General features: G+C 40.2%; 1 protein-coding gene across 3 annotated transcripts in view; it reads left to right on the plus strand.

Moving 5' to 3' along the window:
* Positions 1 to 14,229, plus strand: part of LOC149163695 (uncharacterized) — a 411,291-nt gene that overhangs the window by 93,925 nt on the left and 303,137 nt on the right. The window lies entirely within an intron of this gene.

Here is a 14,229-nt window from a genome sequence, read left to right on the forward strand (position 1 = left end):
CTGCAAGCCTGTGACTACTCCGATGGAACTTAACTTTAAGAAGTTATGTGGTTGCGCTGCTGGACCTGAATTGGGAAATTCTTCTAAGTATCGTCAACTCATAGGAGCACTGATGTTCTTGGTGATCTTCCGTCTGGACATATGTTTTGCAGTTAAGACATTGAGCCAATATATGGTTGAGCCTCATCATATACATTGAATTGGTGCCAAGAATCTTTTGATATATCTTCGGGGCACAATCACTCATGGACTGAGATAAATTGTCAGAGATGTGAGGCTGCATGGTTATTCTGATGCTGATTGGGTTGGCAGTGTGGTGGATCGCAAGAGCACTTCTGGATCCTGTTTTTGTTTGGGTTCTGCATCAATATCTTGGATGGACAGGAAGCAGAAATCAGTTGCCTTGAGCACCACTGAGGCCGAATACATAGTTGCTAGTATGGCCTCCAGTGAAGCTGTCTGGTTGAGGAGCTCTTCAGTGAGCAGTTTGGACATGTGCTGGATACCACCGTGATCCTCTTCGACAACCAGAGTGGGATCCAATTATCAGAGAATCCCGTGTTTCATGATCGCTCCAAGCATATAAATATCAGGTACCACTTTATTCGGGATATGGTACAACAAGGAGCAATAAGGCTCCATCACATTGGGATTGATGAGCAGGTCGCCAATATTCTGACAAAGTCCCTAGGGAAGGTCAAGTTCTTGGCCTTCTGAGAACGACTTGGAGTCGTGGAGAGCCCCTCTTATGAGGGTCTTGTATGAGATGGACATTGAGTTCTGGGAGCTTCGGGGGGCTTGGGGTACTTCTTGGAGCGATGAGCAACCATACAGTGAGTGGTTCAAACTCCCCCTAATGGTTTGCTGTGTACATGGTGAGTGGTTCAACTGTGATACCCCTTGGCAACATGTAGGCAGGATGAGTGGTTCATCCTTCTCCTGCTGAGACATCCTACCCGTGTAGTCTGGGACTCATGGGAAGTACCTCTCATCTGGCCAATGATTAAGGAAATGAGGATAGGGACCATAGTACTACTGATGGACGCATCGTGTACTACCGTACTCCCGATGCTAGGATGACTGATATTGATCTGGGATAAATTGAACTGACTTCAGGTCAGTAAGAGTGGTATGAGACACTCTCTTTTGATTGGAACCGACTTCGGGTCTGTAAGAGTGGTATGGCACACTTTCCTTTGATTGGGCCTGACTTCGGGTCAGTAGAGAATGGTATGATACATTCTCGATCACTACTTCTTCTTCATAGTTCAGCAGAGCAGAGCAGTGCATTGATGGCAGAGATAGTACAGATTGGCAAATGGATTAGCAGATGGAGTTCTCCCTAGTTGAGAGGGAGTGTTAAAATTCGCAACTAGGGCCAAATTCCACATGGGTCATCTTATTTATGACAGCTGATATTTTTCTTGGATTCCTCTTTCCGAGAGGTATAGGATTGATCTAAAGATCATCCGATTCTGACATGTACAAATGAAGTTATGAATTTATTTTGATTATGGTCAAATTGTCAAGGTGGGCCAGCGAACTTATGTCGGCTCAGAAGCCCAACAATCACGTCTATTCATCTTCAACGTTGCATATAAATAGAAGGTGACTTAGCCTCATTTGGATACACTCATCTTCACACTTCTCTCTCTCTCCACACGTTCGAAATTTCAGGAGAGCGAAATTTCAGGATGCTGAATTTCTGGAGAGTTTGACCAAGTGTTGGCCAGCGTTGACTGCAGCTAGGCCTGACCGCGTGTGCGCAGTTTGACTAGACTTTGACTGGGCTGAATTTGACTGTTTTGAGGGCTGTTTTATCTTGCTGTTTGGAGGCTGAAGTTGACTGAAGTTGACCGATTTTCTAAGGTTCAAATCTGCCCTGTTGACCAGTGTTGACTTTTCTGGTTAGGGCTCTTTTGCTGCTGTTATAAATTATCAGATTGGTAAACTGTACTATCTCTCTCTGCTGAACTATTGAAAACTAAAAGAAGATTTGATCAAGGGTTTCCCCACATTGGGGTTTGGCCTTGGCTGGTGCCACATCTTGTGTCCTCTTGTCTTGGCTTGTTTTCTATTGTTTATGTTTATGTTCTATCTGCATTTTACTATCATGTTGATGTGATTGCTAATCTGAATATTGATACTGGGCTAATAAAGAAATTGAAGTAAATTTGCTCTAAAGCATAGAACATACCATTGTTGCTTAAAATTAACACAAAGACAATGGACAACTTACAATGAATAGACAATGAAACCCTTACTGCAAAACAATGAAACCCTTATTGCTGGAGAATGATGTGTCACTGAAATTCTTACTGCCAAACTTTCTTCAATGACTTCAAACACCGCTGCTAAATCATGAAACACTTACTGCTGCAGCGCTGCTATAGAACCTCTAAATCTTACTGCTGCAAAACAATGAGACTACTAATTGTAAATCCTTACAGCCTGCTGTAAGATGAAGAGACACCTTTTTAACTATATGAACAATGATATGACAGTGAAGCCAACTTCTCGATCAGTGATAAAAACCCTTGATAACACTGCTAAAGATGACTACTGAAGATGATGAAGCCCTTACTGCAGACATTTAACCCTATTTTTTGCTGTAGACCAACATATGTATGTGAACAGTCCTCAATCACCTTGATTGCAGTACTAACATTAGAGATAACTGAATTGGTTTATCAAGATTGGGTCCCTGTATGATCTTTAATAGATCTGCAACTATTAATGAGAAAATGTAATAGATTTGCCTTTGCTTGTTGCCTAAACAGTGCACAATAAACCTTTACAAATCTGAAAGTTTATGGCCACAACATTTATGCAAGGGGACTTCAATAAAATTGCTTTAACACATTATACCACCATGAAACCCTCCTGTACTAACCTCTATCCTTGTTTGCAGGTGATTCACACCCATGATTGTGCCATAGGAAAGTTCAACAAGAGCAATATGACTGCAGCTACAGGAATCAATAGTTACAGGAGTGATACATACCTCTGTGTACTGTTTGAGTAACCAGACTCCCAGAAATTTTCTTGGCAAATCAATAAATGACGTGTCACTGTCACAAGACTTTAAGTCCACTGCGATGAGGCCACATAAAACTGCCTTAACACGCTTCCTTGGAGTGATCACAATGTCTCAACAAACAAAACCCTCACTGCTGTGCCTCAGGACCAAGATTAATATAAGGTCTCAGAAGTTGCCCTAAGCCGAAACTTTCCAGAAATAATTCCGCACAGGAGTCACACTTGCATGCTCTGAGCAGTGCGAAATGGATGAGTCTTGGCCGCATAGTATTCAAGGATGTAGACCACTTTGTAAAAATTTGACAAATGATATCCTACAGAACTTGCTTCAGATTTCAGTCAAATATGGAGCAACATCTCTCTTGCTTTTTTGTTGGTTCTGAAGAGCCACGGAGAAAAATGAATGAAACCCTTATGTACAGAAATGTTTCCCTAAGGAGGGCTGAAACTCAGAGATAACCCTTCTGCTTATAAGAAAAACCAATGAATCCCATAACTGTATGCCAAAGACCAAATACAAAACCTCTCAAACAACCTCTTGTTAGATGTGACACTTCTCCACAGGGCCGAGATAAATTTCAGAGCTTACTAGCCTTATGATCAGCGTTCAAAATCCATTCTTTGTAGAGCTAATTGAATGCCATTATATAGCTTTTGAGGGGCACATATTAGGGCAATCGACTTAATGTTTTGGAGGGAAACCATCATTTAAAATTCAAAATTATTGGAGGTAAAACCCCCTTTGTGGTAAGCCCGACCAGAAGTTGAGAGTTATTTGAATTTTGAAATTCAAATACTTTTAGAACCAAAACCCTCACATGCTCTTAATTTTAAACAATTTTTCATAATCAACCTTTTGCCACAAGAAAGATTATTTTAATTCTTGGTGAAGAGCCTTATGACTTGAGCATTTGTCTTGGCCAAAGAAGAGCTGCCACATCATCAACCTTTGGGGTTTTTGCCCACAAGTTGTGGCTTCAACTTCAAACAAGCATATTTCTCAAATTGTGAAAGCTCTTGTGGCATGCCATATACCACTGGAGTCTGGCTCAATGAGGAGAATCCAACAAAGATGGTCCGGACTCAAGAAACTATGATTTGCCGTGTCATTTTGGTCAACAAAGTCGGGGCATCTTCTAGTGCTGCTTGGGTTGACATCAATGACAACCACATTTCAAAACTGTTGCATATTCTGTTGGTAAGATGTGAACAATCTGCTTCTACAGCTCGCTGCAACATGTCCATTGTTGTGACAGATGTAACACTTGACCTCATCCATCAAAGGAGCAAAGGGGTTTTGAGCTCTCTTTTGAAATTTGGCATATCCCTCTCTAGGAGCAAATGGTCTTCTAGTCGTAAGTGCTGCTTGAGGTTCTCTTCTTGGATTCTGTTGGATGTGCTGCCTTCCTCTTTTGTTGCTCACATTATTGCCATTATCTGCTACAAGCCTCTTAGGTGTTGCATTATTGTTTGCATGTGCCTATGTGCTAGACTCTCTCTTCTGAAAGCCAGGAGTAGATCTGATCAAGGGAGATCTTTGGCTGCTGAGGATGTTGTCCAAAACCTTGGTGCTCTTCTCTTGCTTCAGTTGATTGTTTTTCTGTTTTAGCTGCTTCCTCATGGAGACTACCTCAGCTTCAAGCTTTTCATTTCGACCCTTGCTGTCTTTTAGCTGGTCGCTCTTCACATCGTCATGTTGAAATTTGGCGGCTCAGAGAGAAATTCCCTCCTTTGGGAAGCCCTTTGTTGAGAAATATACAGGGCAATGATTAAAGTGACTTCTCTTTCCTTGAAAACTGCTTGTGATGTATTTTAACTTTTTCTTACTTATTAACTTCTTTACTTATTATTAGGTTTGTATATCATCAAACAACTACCAAAACAAGAAGAACAAGAACACATAATATAGGCTGCAAGCCAAGGCCAAAACCTCTCCAATTGACAGGGAAACCTGCAAATCTCTTCTCTTCCTTATAGATTTTTCAATTGACGAATTCCAAGACCTCTAGACCAAGACCAATACCCTCCAAGACCAAGTCCAACCTTTTCGGATGATGTGCTTTCCTTGAACCAATCAAACCTAGTCAAATCGCTTCCGGTAGCACAACTTTGATCCCCAGCTGTAGAATTTCGGCCTCCACTGCAGACCTGAAATTTTAGACTGTCTTGCAGTTGCTGCTGCCACATGTGTGAGCTTCGTTTAGCCTTCCAAGGCTTCCTCAGACCTTCGCTTGGATTTCTCTTCCTTCTAGAGCTTGGTGATGGCTTTTTGTGACCTTCACTTGACCTTCTTTCCTTCCCTTCTTCAAGATCGAACTTGTAGAAGAAATCCCTACAACTGTTATAGAAACCCTAGCCTTCCTTCACACGTGTGAGAGAGAAATAGCCCAAAACAAGTCTCCTTTGCCCTCTTCCTTCTTCACTACCTTCTTTTTGTTCCTCCTTTGCTTGGATGAGTGAGTGATGAATGTGCTTCAAGGAGGTCGAGTTTCCTCCTTTATATAGGTTTCTCAAGGTGGACATGGCTCCTCAAATTAGGCCGACTTGCTAGCTGCCAGGTTGACATGGTCTTGAAGGGTATTTTAACACTTTTAAGGAAAAAAATAATTTTCTTTACAAGTTACAATGTGCTAGATGGGGTCTTCAAGTTATGAAAATGACTCTTTTGACTTCTTGACCTAGGACCAACCCTGGAAGCACTCAATGGGTGCTTGACCTATAAAAGATCTTGAGCATGAAACCCATGCTCCAAAAATAATAATAATAATAATTTTCTTTCATGTTACAATTTAAAAGAATCAAAAGTACATTTCATATTTATGAGGACCGAACCTAGTCACACATTTTTCATCACCCTCCTCACCCTAAGGAGACCCTTGTAGCCCTTGGAAGAATTTAATTTTCTCAAGGAAAAATATTATTTTTGATGTGGAACCATTACAACACAAAAAGTTAAAAGTTGGCCTGGAAGAGGAAATTCGACCCCCAAGACCACATATAAATAGACAACACTTGGCATCACCTGGAGGCATCATCACACATTCATTTCTTCTCTATATTGGTTCGTACAAGTTTGAAATTGTAGGGTTCGAGCTCACACGTGTGAAGGAGAGTGTGTTTTCTGTTGACAACGCTGACTTCTGTTTTGGGATGGTTTGACTTGCGTTGACTTGAGGAGATTTGATTTCATTTGACCTATTCTTGGATCTACTTTGGAGGCCGAGTTGACTGGCACTTTGACCAGGTCTTTTCTATGCAGTTTGACCAATGTTGCTTGGGAGCGGGAGCGGGAGCGAAAACGGGAGCGGGAGTGACCATTTTCAGAAGCTCCCGGTTTGGGAGCGAATCCGGGAGCGATTTTTTAAAAATATATATATATATATATATATATATTTATATATTTTCTAATTTTTGATACATATATGTCAACAAAAACATGTAGAATGATGAATTAGACATAAAAAACATAAAAAAACATAGATTGATCATTGAACCATATCACATCAATCATCTAGAAATTATAATCGTCATCAACCATGTCCACAAGTTAGTAAAATACATATTACAACTGCAACATATTGAGTCTCATGAATCATGATTCATCAAATTCAATCTTAAAGTTTCAACTTCAAGCTTTCAAAATTGAAAATTCAATAACATTTATCATCATTGATCACCAAAGTTGTACTTGTAAGCTAAGTTTAACCATTACAAGAAGTAATATCTAAGATATTTCTAAGTCCTAACTTCTAACTGTTAACATGATATGAAATGTTATAAATTTATAAAATGAAACATGAATAATGAAATGAAATGAAACAACTTTAGTCTTTCACGAAGCATCATATTCATAATTCACAATCATTACCAATGAGTTATAATTGCCAAGGCCCAACTTCAAACTTCAAATTTTCATTGTCACAGTGATATATTGTTTACAAAAAATATCATTATGATATGAAAGAGTCAAGAGTCAAGAGTCAAGGACTCAAAACTCAACAGTTATGAAAACTGAAGTCTAATAGAAACTAAAAAAGACAAGTAAACTGTAAATCTACATGTGGCCCTTGCCACGAGAGTCTCCAGGAGTATAAGCAGGTCGTGGTGGTCTTTTAGGAGTCTCTCGCACAGACCGACGACCAGAACTAGAACCTCCACGTGAGGGTGTAGATGGAGGTGGCGACAACAAAGGAACAAGACTCGGACCTTGAGCACTGCTACTGGATGGTGGAGGTGGAGGTGGAGGTGGCATGGCTGCTTCATCTTCATCCCTTACAAGTTCCTCTTCCAGTTCTTCAATATGTACAATGCCATCCTCCAAATTGTCATCCTCTGGGTGATTGTCCCAAATTTTATATGTGGAATCCTCATAAGCCCGATCACAGTAATGACTCAACAACCTCAAGTTGTAGTGCACATAAACCAAGCTTTCTGCTCGGTTTTCATTGAGTCTGTTTCTTTTCACATTATGTATGTAGCTGTAGGTGCTCCAACACCTCTTTGCAGAAGAAGTATTTACAACCCGTGAAAGAACTTTTTTTGCCAATTTTGGCAAAAGTCCGTGGCCGCCATATGTTTCCCACCATGTGAGAGTATCAAATCTATCTCTGTCGTCCATTGCATGGAAGTTACCATACAAACCAGTGCCACTGAAGTATCTGCCTATTTCAAGGCACACAGCTGCACATTCCTTTCTGTCAGGTACCAACTTTTCTAATGCTTCCAAATATCCTTTAGTTACCTCTGGATCTAAATGGGGTTTGGTCCTAACCCCACCCCTGCTGCAGGTTGGCCCAACCAAGATGTAGAGTAGTATTTTGGCGTAAGGATATATGCCAAGCAATGTAGTGGAAGATTAAGCCTATTCCACCGTTCACACACACAATCATGAATCAGTTTGTACAAGTTGGGATCTCTATTATGAACAATATCTTTTATTTCCCCCAACATGGTATCCATTTGCTCATACACCTCGCCAATCACTGGTTTGTCTGTATCTGCAAACTGAATCATGTGATAAATTGGCTTGGTGAAATCCAATACTTGCCTCACACTTGTCCAAAACTGACCATCAAGAGCGGCCTCCTCCACCATTTCAAAACCTCCCATGTCAGCTGCATTTGTAGCCCTTTCCTTTAATACCTGCCAATGAGGACTTGATACCATGCTAGCTAATGCCTCTCTTACCTTCAAAAGACGCCTGAAGGTGAGGTAATAGCTACCAAATCTGGTCTTCGCAATCTTCAACAACTCCAATCTCGAGTGACTGCGGAAAAGGCCATGGGTATTGCTATGATTTGTAATAAATTTATCATTTGTTTGCCTTTCTTGTACAAATCACCAATCCATTGGTATTGTTCATTTTTGTTCTTGACAATATCATGCAACAGAAGGTTCAATGTGTGAACCAAACATCCAGACCAAAATATGTTGGGGTATTTATCCTCAATAATTGCTCCCGCCGCCTTACAATTAGGAGCATTATCATTGATGACTTGGATGACATTGTATGGGCCAATACGCTCAATTGTTTCAAGTAATGCTTCTGCAATGTTGATGGCGGTCTTGAACTTGTCTGAGTAATCATGTGCAGTTAGAAAGATGGGACCACTAACAGACACAGCAAGAACACTTATCAATAGCTTGCCTTTTACATTTGTCCATCCATCAGATACAATGGACATCCCATGGTCAGTCCAAGAACTTGTCATTCTATTCAAAGAATGTGATATTTTTGCTTTTTCATGATCAAGGCCAACGGTTCTTGCCTTGTCATACCCAGGGCTCTTTTATCCTTTAGGGGCATCATTTATGGCAGAAACCATTTCATGCCAATAAGGTGAGCGAAGAACATTGAATGGTATCCCACATGCATAGAGAAACCTGTAAACCTTTGAATCCACATCATTCCTACACCCCTCATCAAGGAAATCTGATATGGTTCTACGCCTTAAAGATGATGACCCTGTGCCTCCATATCCACTGCCTTGGGAGGATGCTGAAGGAGTTCTTTGTGATTGTGAGCTTGGTTCAAAGAAACCCCTTGATCTTTTTGATCTGTATTGGGATTCCTCCTCTTCCCTTATGTATTTGGCTCTATCCGCTGCTGACACCACTGTACAAGTTTTGGTTCCTATTTGTTTGTCTCCATCCCATGGCCTTTTCCCATAGAGGTGTCTTCTAGCACGGGTGTATGAACCTGTGTAATTAGTGTTGCAATGGGGGCAATGAAATTTAGTGGTTCCACCCCCTCTCCCTGTTTTAGCCCTGTTAACATATTTCCACAATGGAGTTTGGTCTTGTTTAGTTTTTTGAGGGTCATGTTCACCCTCCTCCAGCGCCTCCTCACCGGGGTTTTCACCAATTTGACTTTCTCCAGCTTCTTCGTCCCCCTCTTCAGTTTGGCCCCTCCGTTTCCTACTCTCCAGCACCATAATAACCATAAAAGGGACCAGGAAGAGGAAAATGCCAAGAAATATAGCCAGGTCCATGGTGTTTGATGTTTGTAGGGTTTTGATTTTTGAATCTGCAAATTAATTTAATTTATTGGGATTAATTAATTTAATTTAAATTCATGATTTTTAAACTCAATAAACTAAATTAAATTAACTAAATTATTACCTAACTAAATTAAACTAACTAAACCAACTAAATTACTAAGTTACTTACTTCTGCAGGCTTGCTCCTCGCTCCTCGGCACTTGCACCTCGCTTCTCAGCACTTGCTCCTCGCTTCTCCTTGCTCCTTTGCTCTTGCTCTTGCTCCAAGCTCTTGCTCAATGAAGTGATAATGAAATTTTTTTAGGCCCATTGGCTTTTAAAACAAGAAAAAGTTTCTAAAATTGGATTTTTTTGGCGTCCGCGGATTTTTATTTTTTATTTTTATTTTTATTTTTATTAATTAATTAATTAATTTATTTTATTTATTTATTTTATTTTTATTTTATTTTTTATTTATTTTTATTTTTTTATTTTATTTTATTTTATTTTTTTATTTATCTATATATATATATATATATATATATATATTTTTTTTTTCTCCGCCGGATCGCTCCCGGCGCCCGTCGAAACGCTCTCGGAGCGATTTTTTAATGCCCGGGAGCAATCGGGAGCGATCGCTCCCGGGCGTTAAAAATCACTTCGGGAGCGACCGATCTTTGCAACACCAGGGAGCGCAAATTTTTTTTCGGGAGCGCGCTCCTGAAAATCGCTCCCGTCCGGGAGCGATTTTGGGAGCGCGCTTCGGAGCCGCTCCCGCCCGGAGCGCGATTCAGGAGCGGGTTTGAGGGGGGGGCGCTCCCCCGCAACTATGAGTTTGACCAATGTTGACTATAGTTTTGGGCTAGGGTTTCCACATGTCAAACTTTGACTTTGACCAAATTTGTGGGTAAAAGACCAGGTTTGAATGAGAGGCCACATCCTTTGACTGTTTGACCAAATCTTTTGGAGCAAAATTGACTGTTGACCAGGGACTGGTTAGCGTTGTGTAGACTGTTGTTGACTTTGACCACAAATTGCATATTTGAAGTTTGATCAGATTTGACCTTCTTGCTCATATTTGACTGGATCTTGGTTGGTTGATTTGAATAGTCAAGACTTTGATCTTTGAATCATTATTGATGTACTTGGACTATGTATCTCTCTGTTGAACATTTGATGACAATCTAATAGAAGAAGAATTTGGCAAGGGTTTTCCCCCTTGTGGGGTTTTTCCATGGTCTTTTACCAAATCACTGTGTCTCTATTATTCTTGGCTATCTTCTGTTGTGCATTTGGTTTACTGTTCTATCTACAATTGCTCATTGATATTGGAAGATTGAAACTATACTAGATAATTGACCGCTATTGGAAGAAGAATTGTTATAATTAATTGTTGCAGCATATAACATTGAAAAATTATCACGTCATTTATTTTCGCTTCCTCTTTTTTGATCTTCAAGCTGAGGATTTCTTCTCTGAGCTCATTTTCTTTTTCGTCAAATATTTGCGTTAACTTTTCTTGATCTCTACACACAACTGTCACCCTACTTACTTCAACAGTTAGTTTATCAATTACAACCATGGCTGATGCAAGTTCAGCTTTAAGAACCACTACATTTTCAACTTAACTGTTCAGATCTGAATGGCTACCATAAGAATTATCTAATGCATAACTTAGAAATAACTCATCAACATTTTGACCTTAAGATATGTTTTGTTGCATGGCATCTTGTTCTCTTGGACCTCCATTTTCTGATTTCATTTTTTGACAATCTGTTGAACTCGCACTAGGGGAATGGACCTGTTTTGGCTGAGACTCTTCCTTTTGCTCTTCTTCTCGATCTCTTCATTGCTACTACTATTGTCTCCTCCTTTCAAGATCTGCAATCTGTCCCATATGTCCTTTGCATATTTCAGATCCATTATCTTTTCCAGATCTGCATTGTGAAGATTATCATAGATCACACACTTTGCTTAGGCATTTTGCTGCTGCACTTTCGCTGAGATAGGCTCTTTACCACAACCTTCACACACTAGCTTCCAAGCGTTAGATCCACAAGCTAATACGATTTAACCTTTTCACTCCATATCTTATAATTCATAGCACTGAGCAAAGACATTCCTTGATGATCCATCTGTTTTTTTTTTGGTCAAAATTTCACCAGATCTACCTTCCAGTAGTCAAGCTGCACCTAAGGACACCACTTTGATACCAAATGTTGGGAGCATGACAATACTGGTGGGGGGGGGGGGGGTGAATCAGTTTTGTACCGATGGATCAATTTTTTCACTTTTTACCTTCCTTTCACGTTAACTGATCTTCAATGATTAGCATCACATTATAACAATAGATAATACATGGATGTAAGTCATATGAGCAACAAACATAAACACAAATATACCATGAAGGCAGCGACACATCAATCATCAATCACAAGAGGACACCAGATGTTAGGTGGAAACCCTTCAGGGAGAAAATACAACGTACTGTTTGTTTTCGTCTTCTTCTTATTAATAATTCTTCTTACATGTTGCATATTGCCACCACTAGTGTGCAAGCCCTGGCATGTGTTGCCTGCGAGCAACTACTCGCTCCAGGCCACTACTTAATGGAAGCCACCACTTCCTCAACTAAGCAAGCGACTACTATAGGCCCCGATTTGTTGGAGGCCCCTACCTCCAATAATTTCTCAGGCCACCACCTCAAGGAGGTTACCACTCCTGAGCAAGACACCAATTGCCACAATGAAGGCCCCAACCTAAGTTGCAGGAAACGCTGGCAGGGGAGGAGTTTCCGTACGGAAACGGAAACGAAACGCGGAAACGCGTACGGTACGGCCCAGAAACGCGTTTCTGGCCGTACTGGCACGTTTCTCGAGGTGGAAACGTGGCCAGTACGGCCGAAAACGCGTTTCTGGGCCGTACGACGCCGTTTCCACATGCAACTTGACTTTTTTTAATTTTTTTTTTTTATTAATTTGTCTTCTAATTTTTAATTAGGTTTTTCTAATGCCTTCTAGTTGCTTCTAGATGCCTGTCTAAAGTTATAAAAGTGAACTTTTGCCCTAGTGTTGATATGCAGTTCATCAGGAAGTTTGAGGCATATGCAGTTCATGGTAATGTTAAATTCTTAAAGTAAAAGTGATATTCTCCTTTATTTTTTTCACTTTTACTTAAATTTTTAACATTACCATGAAATGACTCAGGATGTTTGAGAGTGGTTTCGCCCTCATTGCATTTCATATGGAGAAAGTAGAATTTTAGATCTCACTCAAAATCCAGTAGACTTATCTGTTTTTCAAGATTTCAGGATTGGGGGGATTGTAATGTTTCTATTGGATTTTTATCATGTACTAGGGTATGGAACTTGTATTTAATCAAGAGAACCAAGCCCTCTATGCAGGGGAGACTCCCAATAATCAAGAGCATGTAGGGTACTAGGGTATGAAACTTGTATTTAATCAAGAGCACTAAGGTCGTTCGACTATGTAGGAGGAGACTCCCAATCAAGCACGAGACAAGAAATAAGAAATTTCTCGTCGCTGATTTTGGATATTTCTATTTTCATTATGTGATCATTCATGAGTAAATGTGATGTAAATTTAGAGACTTATAGTTTATGCATTGACAATTGACAATTTTATCATAATGTAATAAATTAGAATGTATCATATATGCTTTATGAATGCACATATTTCTTAAATGTGCTAATATCTATATATATATATATATATATATATATATATATTCACGTTTCCTCATTTCCAAAATTTGGGGGGGGGTCATGTTTCGTACCCGTGCCTGTTTCGGAAACTCGTACCCGTTTCCCCGTTTCGTGCAACCTTGGCCCCAACCTTCAAACCACTGGGGACCACATATCATACATTTTCAGACTGGGCTCACGAACTCAACTCAATCAATTGTAGGCCTCATTTCATCTATTTTCACACTGGACCCACATAATTTTCTGTGCTCAATTTGAATACATAAACTCTATTGACACAAACACACTCTCACAGTCCAACAATACAACCAATGTCAAACCCTCTCTTAGCCAACTAGCACCAGCAACAAATTCTCAATATCATCATGACAATGCTCTCCAGATGACTAGATTTGGTTTGTTTATTTGCAACAATAACGAAACAAACTTCTTGTGGCTGACAATTGTCATACTTCACATTCCAATATAATAAGGACATTGTCATTCCTAGGGAAGATGGCAACCTAAATTGCTAAGCTAATTATTTGTTATGAAATCCTCCATAGAGGGAGTCCTCTGAAGTGAGTGATCCATTGCATTCTATAGACTTAACTTGAGGGTTAGGACTCTTGTCTGCCCCTAGTGCTTGTCTAGCGAACTAGGCGAAGAAACTTCCTTTGTTTGTTGGACTTATCTGTCAACCTGCATCTACCTTCATGTTATGTGTCTTTGAACAAAATGGGACCCCATGAGGCAAGGGGTTCAAACTTTGTCTCCGAAGAGGAATGCTAGCCATAGAAGAACTATTATCTATAGAAACTATCTGCACCACTGGAAGACTGATGCTGACAGAGTAGCCCTAAACAAAGTCCCTTTAGAGATTGCCTGCTGCCCCTTGACTTGAGGTTGCTGAGTGACTGCCACCCTCAACACCTTTCACACGAAGCGATAGAAATCCCATCTACTCTAGTCTTCTAAGCTCTAGGAATGGTTGAGGCTTCTCCCCTT

The sequence above is a fragment of the Pinus tabuliformis genome, chromosome 5_1 (assembly GCF_031772625.1).
Source record: "Pinus tabuliformis cultivar Carrire ecotype Pingquan chromosome 5_1, CPIR1, whole genome shotgun sequence".
NCBI classification, from domain to species: Eukaryota; Viridiplantae; Streptophyta; class Pinopsida; order Pinales; family Pinaceae; genus Pinus; species Pinus tabuliformis.